This window comes from Hibiscus syriacus, unplaced genomic scaffold (genome assembly GCF_006381635.1).
Source record: "Hibiscus syriacus cultivar Baekdansim isolate YM2019G1 unplaced genomic scaffold, ASM638163v2 tig00110430_pilon, whole genome shotgun sequence".
NCBI classification, from domain to species: domain Eukaryota; kingdom Viridiplantae; phylum Streptophyta; class Magnoliopsida; order Malvales; family Malvaceae; genus Hibiscus; species Hibiscus syriacus.
In genome coordinates this window covers 1,293,449-1,300,884 of record NW_024062734.1, presented here as the reverse complement: position 1 = coordinate 1,300,884, position 7,436 = coordinate 1,293,449, and the positions used below count along the sequence as shown (strand labels likewise).

The 7,436-nt window shown below is 36.1% G+C and overlaps 1 pseudogene; it reads right to left on the bottom strand.

Annotated features, from left to right (window-relative positions):
* Nucleotides 1–562: 562 nt before the first annotated feature.
* Nucleotides 563–4,572, bottom strand: LOC120125234 (annotated as a pseudogene).
* Between the last annotated feature and the right edge of the window lie 2,864 nt (nucleotides 4,573–7,436).

The following is a 7,436-nucleotide window of genomic DNA, read 5'->3' as shown; positions in this document are numbered from 1 at the left end:
TAAATCTACTTGCAACAACAGGGAGAAACGAATGACCGAAAATACGTATGTCGACCTGCTCCAAAACGTACAAATATTTCACGAACGACTGTCGTCATCGGGCTTTCTTTTTGGCAGAAAATGATGCTGCTCGGCACTGCTCTTCCCCTATCCCTTGTCTGCTTATTTTTCCAAGTCCACGAATCCTTTCAAAACTTTCTAGCTTCTCTATTTTCCATCTTCTTCGATGACTCTTCCATCAACCTAAGGTCGAGATATATGTTTTCTCGTCGCTTCCACTCAATCTCATCAAATTCTCATGTTAATTAAACTCTGACGAGGATGAGATTCGGGTATTTTTAGATCAAAATGTCTTTTTAATGTATAGATTAACCGTTTCTGAAAACTGCAACAATTAGATATTAGAAAAGAATTTATTGATATCTAAAAGTGTTTCAAAGAATACAGTATCGATATCAGGCATATATACTGTGTATAGCATGAAATCCAAATGGATTTCGTATTCAAAGGATCACATCCTGAATGCTAGCCCTATTCTCCAGTCTAATAATAATCAAACCACCAAACTTTTACTACATCAGGTTGTTCCATTGCTCGTCTCCATTCTTGCCCTTTCAACTATTAATGGTCAATGAGGTGCCAAAAAAAATACTTCCAGAATCATTCGAACGTTAGTCACTCAAACTGGAAGCAGATAAAGGATCAAAAACCATATTTATGGCTTCCAAGGTGCCGGAGGTGGTGGCGGTGTGGGGAACATTGGTGGAACTGCAGAAAACATGGTATTCTTGTCAATCCCGGTAGACTTGTCACCAGACAATGCCACGAATGCCGCAACCAAACCAGTGTTGCCTGCGAGAGTCGGTTCTGTGTAGTTGTAGTTGGTTCGAACGTCGTGAAATCCATCATGCTTGTCGGGTCCAGCAACCATGGCTCCCAAGATTGTGTTCGGGTTTGGTTTTTTTGAATCCCTCCATTTCCATCCCCCCTTACAGCTATATCTGATTTTATTCTTGGGGATAGATGCACCTCTATGGCGAACATGTTTTGGAAAATGGTTACCAAAACCCACAACATAGCTCATTTTCCGAGGATTTTTGCCGAGGATGTAATCAATCTGCAAAGTAACAACCGAAGAAAGAAAATTATCAACCACCAACCTCGGTATGATTCAGGATTAAGTGGCCTGAACCATTTCCCCTGGACTATCTTTCGGAAAAAAAGAAGGGACAACAACATACCTGGGTTTTCGCAAATTCGCGCAAGGCGTAGGTTGAATAGAAATTTGGACCACAATACCAACCAGGAGTATCGGCTGCATCAAGATAATCACTGAATAATGTGGCTAAGAAGGCTGCATTGACAACATACTGCAGAGGCTGAGGCCCACCATGGTTTAACTGAATCAAACCTCCTATGGGAATGTCCAAAGTTACAAAGTTCAAAAGAAAAATACATGGCCAACACATTTAAGCATGACATGGTTAATAAAAACTGAGACTTTACCTTTAGTTCGGTTAAAGCTAGTAAAAACTGGAAGGTATGAGCACATAACTATGCTGGTTTGATTGTGAAACGTTCTCAATATTTCCTCATATGGATATCCAGGACTTAAAAACAATCTCAACCGGCTCAAAAGCACCTAAAACACAAAACATAGTTTATATTAGTGAATATAAAAGATACTTTCAAAAGACTCTCTAAACAATGACAAAAGTGATTAAACCCTATATGAGCAGATTGTGACAGGTAATAAATGTATAACTTGTTACCGCAAACAAAGGGACACAATTAAGCACACTAATTAAATTTTATCCATATAATAAGCATAATTAGCAACTTTAACATCCTTGAAGCTAGCTGAATATATAATCAATGATTAACTACAGTCGAGACTACTTGATATAGAAGACAAACAATGACAAAGAAAGAAGAACTAGGATGTACATTTACTACTATGAATAGGACAGAAAAGTGGAAGAAAATTTTACAGATGGTAGAAAGAAATCTAATTGATTCTATCAGGAAAATTAATCTCTATTGCATTTGAATATCACAGTGCTGAAAACAACACAAACCAAGCCTAACATATAAATTCAGAGCAAACTTTCACCAAAAAAGCCTTACATCAAATAACACAAACATGGAACAAGGCTTGCATGATTCAGCTTATACGGAACATTCTTGCTGAAGAAGGTTCACTTTGGGTCGCATGGATAAAATTTTATGTGAGCAAGAACAAAGATTTTAGAGACTTGAGTGAAAGTCCTACCAACAGCTGGGGCATAAATAAACTGTTAAAGCTAAGGACTGAGGCCCTTCCCATTCTTAATGCAGGTGTTTCGAAGACTAAGGATATATGGGAAGAAATTAGAGAAAAGCATAACAGGGTTCCATGGCACAATGTGGTTTGGTTTCCCCTCCATATTCCAAAAACAAGTGTGATTACTTGGATGGCTATTCTTGATAGACTTCCAACTCGTGCTAGACTCTCTCGGATGGGAATTCAAACTGATGGATTATGTGTTTTCTGCAAAGAGGAAATTGAAACAAGAAACCACTTGTTTGCTGACTGCAGCTTTGCTAAAACCCTGTGGAACTCAATATTGCAGCTCACTCATTTGCGCAAACCCCACATGTCTTGGGAAGCAAGGCTTGATTGGTCTTGTAAAGAATGGAAAGGTAAATCTCTCATCTCCACTGTTTTGAAGATTGCATGGAATGCTTACATCTATTTGATTTGGGAAGAAAGAAATAGAAGAATCTTTCAAAATAGAAATAGAGACGTGGAACAACTTTTGAAGATCATCAAGGAGCTTGTCCGAAATCAGTTAATTGGTAGGAACATTAATAGACTCGATGACGTTAATTCTACTCTCTGTAGCTATTGGAGTATAGACTAAATATTTTTTGTTGTATATAACTGGTATACTCCCATTTGGGATGTTTTTTGTAGCATGAATTGCTCCTTTGGATAATAAAAATTCAATTCATCCAAAAAAAAACAGTGACAAAAGGTGCAAAACTAGCAGACAAGCAGCATAAAGTTACCTGAGCACCAGCAAGCTTGTTATCCCAGCTAAGAACGCCATAATCCGGGCCTCCCCAGAAAGCACCAGCATGCTTGGCAAGTTTAGGGTAAGTAGCCAACTTCAGGTACGTAATATTTCCAGTAGCATAGTATAACCAGGCTCCGCCCCAAACAAACTAGTCCCAGTAACTGGAAGAGTTATAAAGAGGGCAGGGTCAGAACCACCAGCACTATACCTGCCTCTTTGATCCTTGGAAAACTCAAAGAGGGTCCGTGCACCATGAACAAGCTTTTGAGAGTATGCCCTGTTATCTTTGAAAACAATGGAAGCAGAAGCCAAAGCAGCAGCCATTTCGGCAGCAAGATCAGAGCAGCTGTGACATTCGTAGACAGTACGCGGGTAATCAATGTCCTCGGGGCGCATCCAGCAGTAATGATCATTTGGTGTCATACTGCCTCCAGATGTATCTCCTGCCCCAACCTACGAATTTATAACATAGCGATTAGCATAGAGAATGGACAAATAACAGTGAAATAGAGAATATTACAAGTATAACCACACCTGCGCTGCAATCTTATCTATTTTATCAGCTGAATTGTTGAAGGTCCTGAGCAGATAATCAGTACCCCATTTGATAACATCCTTAACATGATTGAGTTCCCCGGCAGCCTCGTATTTCGCACTGTACTCAATGACACTCCAGCTCAGCATCGTCATGGCAAAAGATGCAGGAAGTTGAACTTGATAGCATCTCCCGCATCGTAGTAACCGCCGACCAGATCCTTAATTGTAGAGGAGGCATCGGATTTTCCATCTTGGAGGCAAGAATTTCCTCTCCACGATACATTATTACGCTTGGGATGTTTCCCCGCTGCAGTGCAATTTATAAAGTAGATCATCACGATAATTATAATGTATTTAACACTATTACAATATTAAACTCTAAAAAACATGGATTTAATCAGATCTAACTAATAACCAACCATTCTATAAAATTTAGGCATTTTCCTTATTTTTTTTTAATTTCGCAACTCTTAGCATTTTTTAATTTCACAAGACCTAAAGTTCCGATATAAGCTTTTAAATTCGCCGACCTAGAATAAAATCTTACCTCCGAGCTAAAACTAAAGGAAAATAAACTTACAACGCTGAGCATTGAAGAACATGAGCGCCTTGTGAAGTGCGAGAGTGTAGTTATCGGGGGGGGGGGAGGCTTGCCATGGTGATGACGCGGAACCGTTTTCACGATTAAGGTGATGAATCCGGCGAGAAAGCCAGAGACGAGCAAGGTACCAACCGTCCAAACAAAGATCTTGCGGCTGACGATGATGCATCCGAGATCGACGTACCTCTTCTTCTTCTTTTGTTCGCTGGGTCCAAGCAGCCAGCTCTGTTGCGTCTCGTCCAAGGGACGAGACAGCGCAGCCCTGTCCACGTCGTGCAGACTCCTGCTCCTGTCATCGTCGGTAGCGGAATCCGCCGAGTTAATCTCCAGCGGACCTCCCCACGGATCTCTACCGTACATGCTCGTCTTGATGAACGTTTTTCACAGATATTACAATGGCAGTGGCAGCACCGACAGATCTGATTGAGATGAGAGGAAGATTGTGATTGATTAAAATGGAACAGTTGTAGTAAGTAGGGAGTTGCTGATTTTGGTTTCTTTTTCAGTGCTTTATTGCCTTTTTGGAGTGAAAAGGTGGACTCAGATTGAATGCTAAGCTAACACTGAGCTAGCTCGGATATTCCCAACTCCAAACATAGTAACATCCTTATCTATCTTGGTTTAATTCTATAAAACATCCTTATACTACGTCACGTTTTGGATTTAGTCCTTGTTATAATTCGACCATTTCTTGTATTTCCACTTTTCTAAAATTGCACGAACCAAACGAATTTAGTGGTTAAAGGGATTATTGTTATCTCTAGAGGTCTCAAGTTTGAATATGATGTTTGTATTGGTGTTTGAGAGTTAATTATCAAATGATTAAGAGTTTTTCGAATAAATATTATCTTATAATCACCTTAAACTAATAAAAAAAATATTTTTCTAAAATTATATTTTCAATTCTAAAGAGTTAATTTTACCCTTTTTTCCATCATAAATCTGTATGGAACCTTTTTGTATCCAATATCTTTAGTGTCTAGTAGTCATGTAATCTTGATTATATACAAATTTTGAACTCGAGTTAAATTTAATATTATTCTTTTAATGTTATTCAAAATTAAAAATCTCACTTAAGAGATATTAATTTTTTTATCATTTAACCCTACAGTTATTGTTATGCCATTTTTTAAAACTCTGTAATAATGTGACACGTAAACATCAATATCTTTTATAATTGGACGAATATTATGCCTTTTCCCATTTCAAATAATTATAGTAAATGGACTAAGTTAGCAAAAAAATCGTATTGAATTATTGACGGAGTTAATGAAAAACTTGACTTGAAAAGTGAAAATACAAATTTCGAATAATAGACTTTAAATGCTCTAATTATAGTAAATGGACTAAGTTAGCAACAAATGCATAGTACAAGGATCTTTTTCGGAAATTGACCAAATATTATTGTTTGAAAACGAGGTAAATAAAATTTTGGTATCGAAATTTAGTATTTATGTGCAATGTGGCATCCAATGTTTTCTTGATGCAATTAAGTATTTAGGCAAAACGAATTAAAGATTCACATCGGTCTATACTCTATAATCCTGATTTCGAACAGGTCAACCATTTTTTTTATTCAACCGAACCATTCCCGAGACTTTTGAGACATTCGAGTATTGTTCTTTAATCAATTTGTTCTTCATTCTTAGATACCACGTGTCTGGTCCGTTCTGGTCCTCGCGTATTCCACTCTATCGCTTTTACAGTAAAATTGTTAATATACCAAACTGGTTTTATAATTTAAAGATTCAATTGCATATGAAGTCTCTAAATTTGATATTTATTTTAAATCGACTCCTAAACTTTAAAATGTTTTATATCAGCTCCAAAATATAACTTCATTCTAAATTATTCCTCTAACTATCCATAACATTTCATTTTACCGATCTTGTTAATGCGTCGTTAACTTTATTAGTTAAAAAAAGTAATATATTTTAGATTCTAAAAATTAAACACGCGATCTTTTATAAGTTTATCACGACTTTAAAAAATATATTACTTCTTTAACCATGAGAGTTAAACACGGAGGACCAAACTAGACATGTGGTATCTAAGAATGAAGAATAAAGGGTAAACTACACAAATAGTCACTCAAGTTTTGAGTGAGTTTCTCTTTTTCCTATTGAAGTTTCAAAACTAACAATTTGATTATTAACGTTGTCGATTTATAACAAATCTATCACTCAACGTTAACAACCATTATCGTGGGTGACGGAAAGCTGATGTGGCTCGTTAACCACTGACCTAACAACTACTGTTAATCCCGAGGATCATTGTCTATTGCTTTAACGCCACCCATGTCTCATTTGACACTTTGATTGTCTATTCCTCTTCGAAAAATAGAGGCTTGTGGGATAACAATAATGAACCTCATCTCACTAACGTTGCATCTATCATGTGCTTGAAGACGACTTTTAGTTCATATGATTTTGATTTGGAAATGCAAATACCCTGACTCTAGAATTTTTTACGGCAACAAAAGTTGATGGATGAGATATCTAGTCTCTCCTCCCCATCTTCTTGAGCAAGAAATACAACAGGCTTAGCAATTTGAAACTTAATGATATTCGTGACACATTCAAGTCCCTCTATCCTTCCCTATTGCATCCATTGAAGAGACTTCAAAATCGTCAAAAGAACTCAAAAGGAAGGGGGGAGGGAAACCCTAAAAGAATAGACCGAAAAGAATTCAAAATTTATATAATTATTATCATTATAATATGAATGTATTATGCTATAGATTTAGATTTTTGATGTCGTTGTTTTTAAAATATATATATAATGATAAATTTATTATTACAATATATTTAAAATGAATTTTAAGGATTATATATAAATTTTGTGGAGCTCAATATATATATATATATATATATATATATATATATATATATATATATTTGGTGAAACAAATATTGAATTAATGTTCAAAAGGTCAAAAAATGAGTGAACATAAAATTATGGGGTCCAATAACGATTGGCAATGATCGACGACGGCAACCATCAATGACCGATAACAATAATGAGTTGGATTTTGATTAGATTTCTAAAATTTAAGATCAAATTAGTATTTTATCTAAAATTAAGGGTCAAATTAAAATTTAATTATTTTCACTAATGTGCCACATCAGAAAATCAATAAACGGCCCAATGATCAGAATAAAACTATCGAAAACAAGAGTAATCAGAATGTAACTTTTTAAAACCGGTGATTTAAACAAGATATACTGAAAATATAAGGG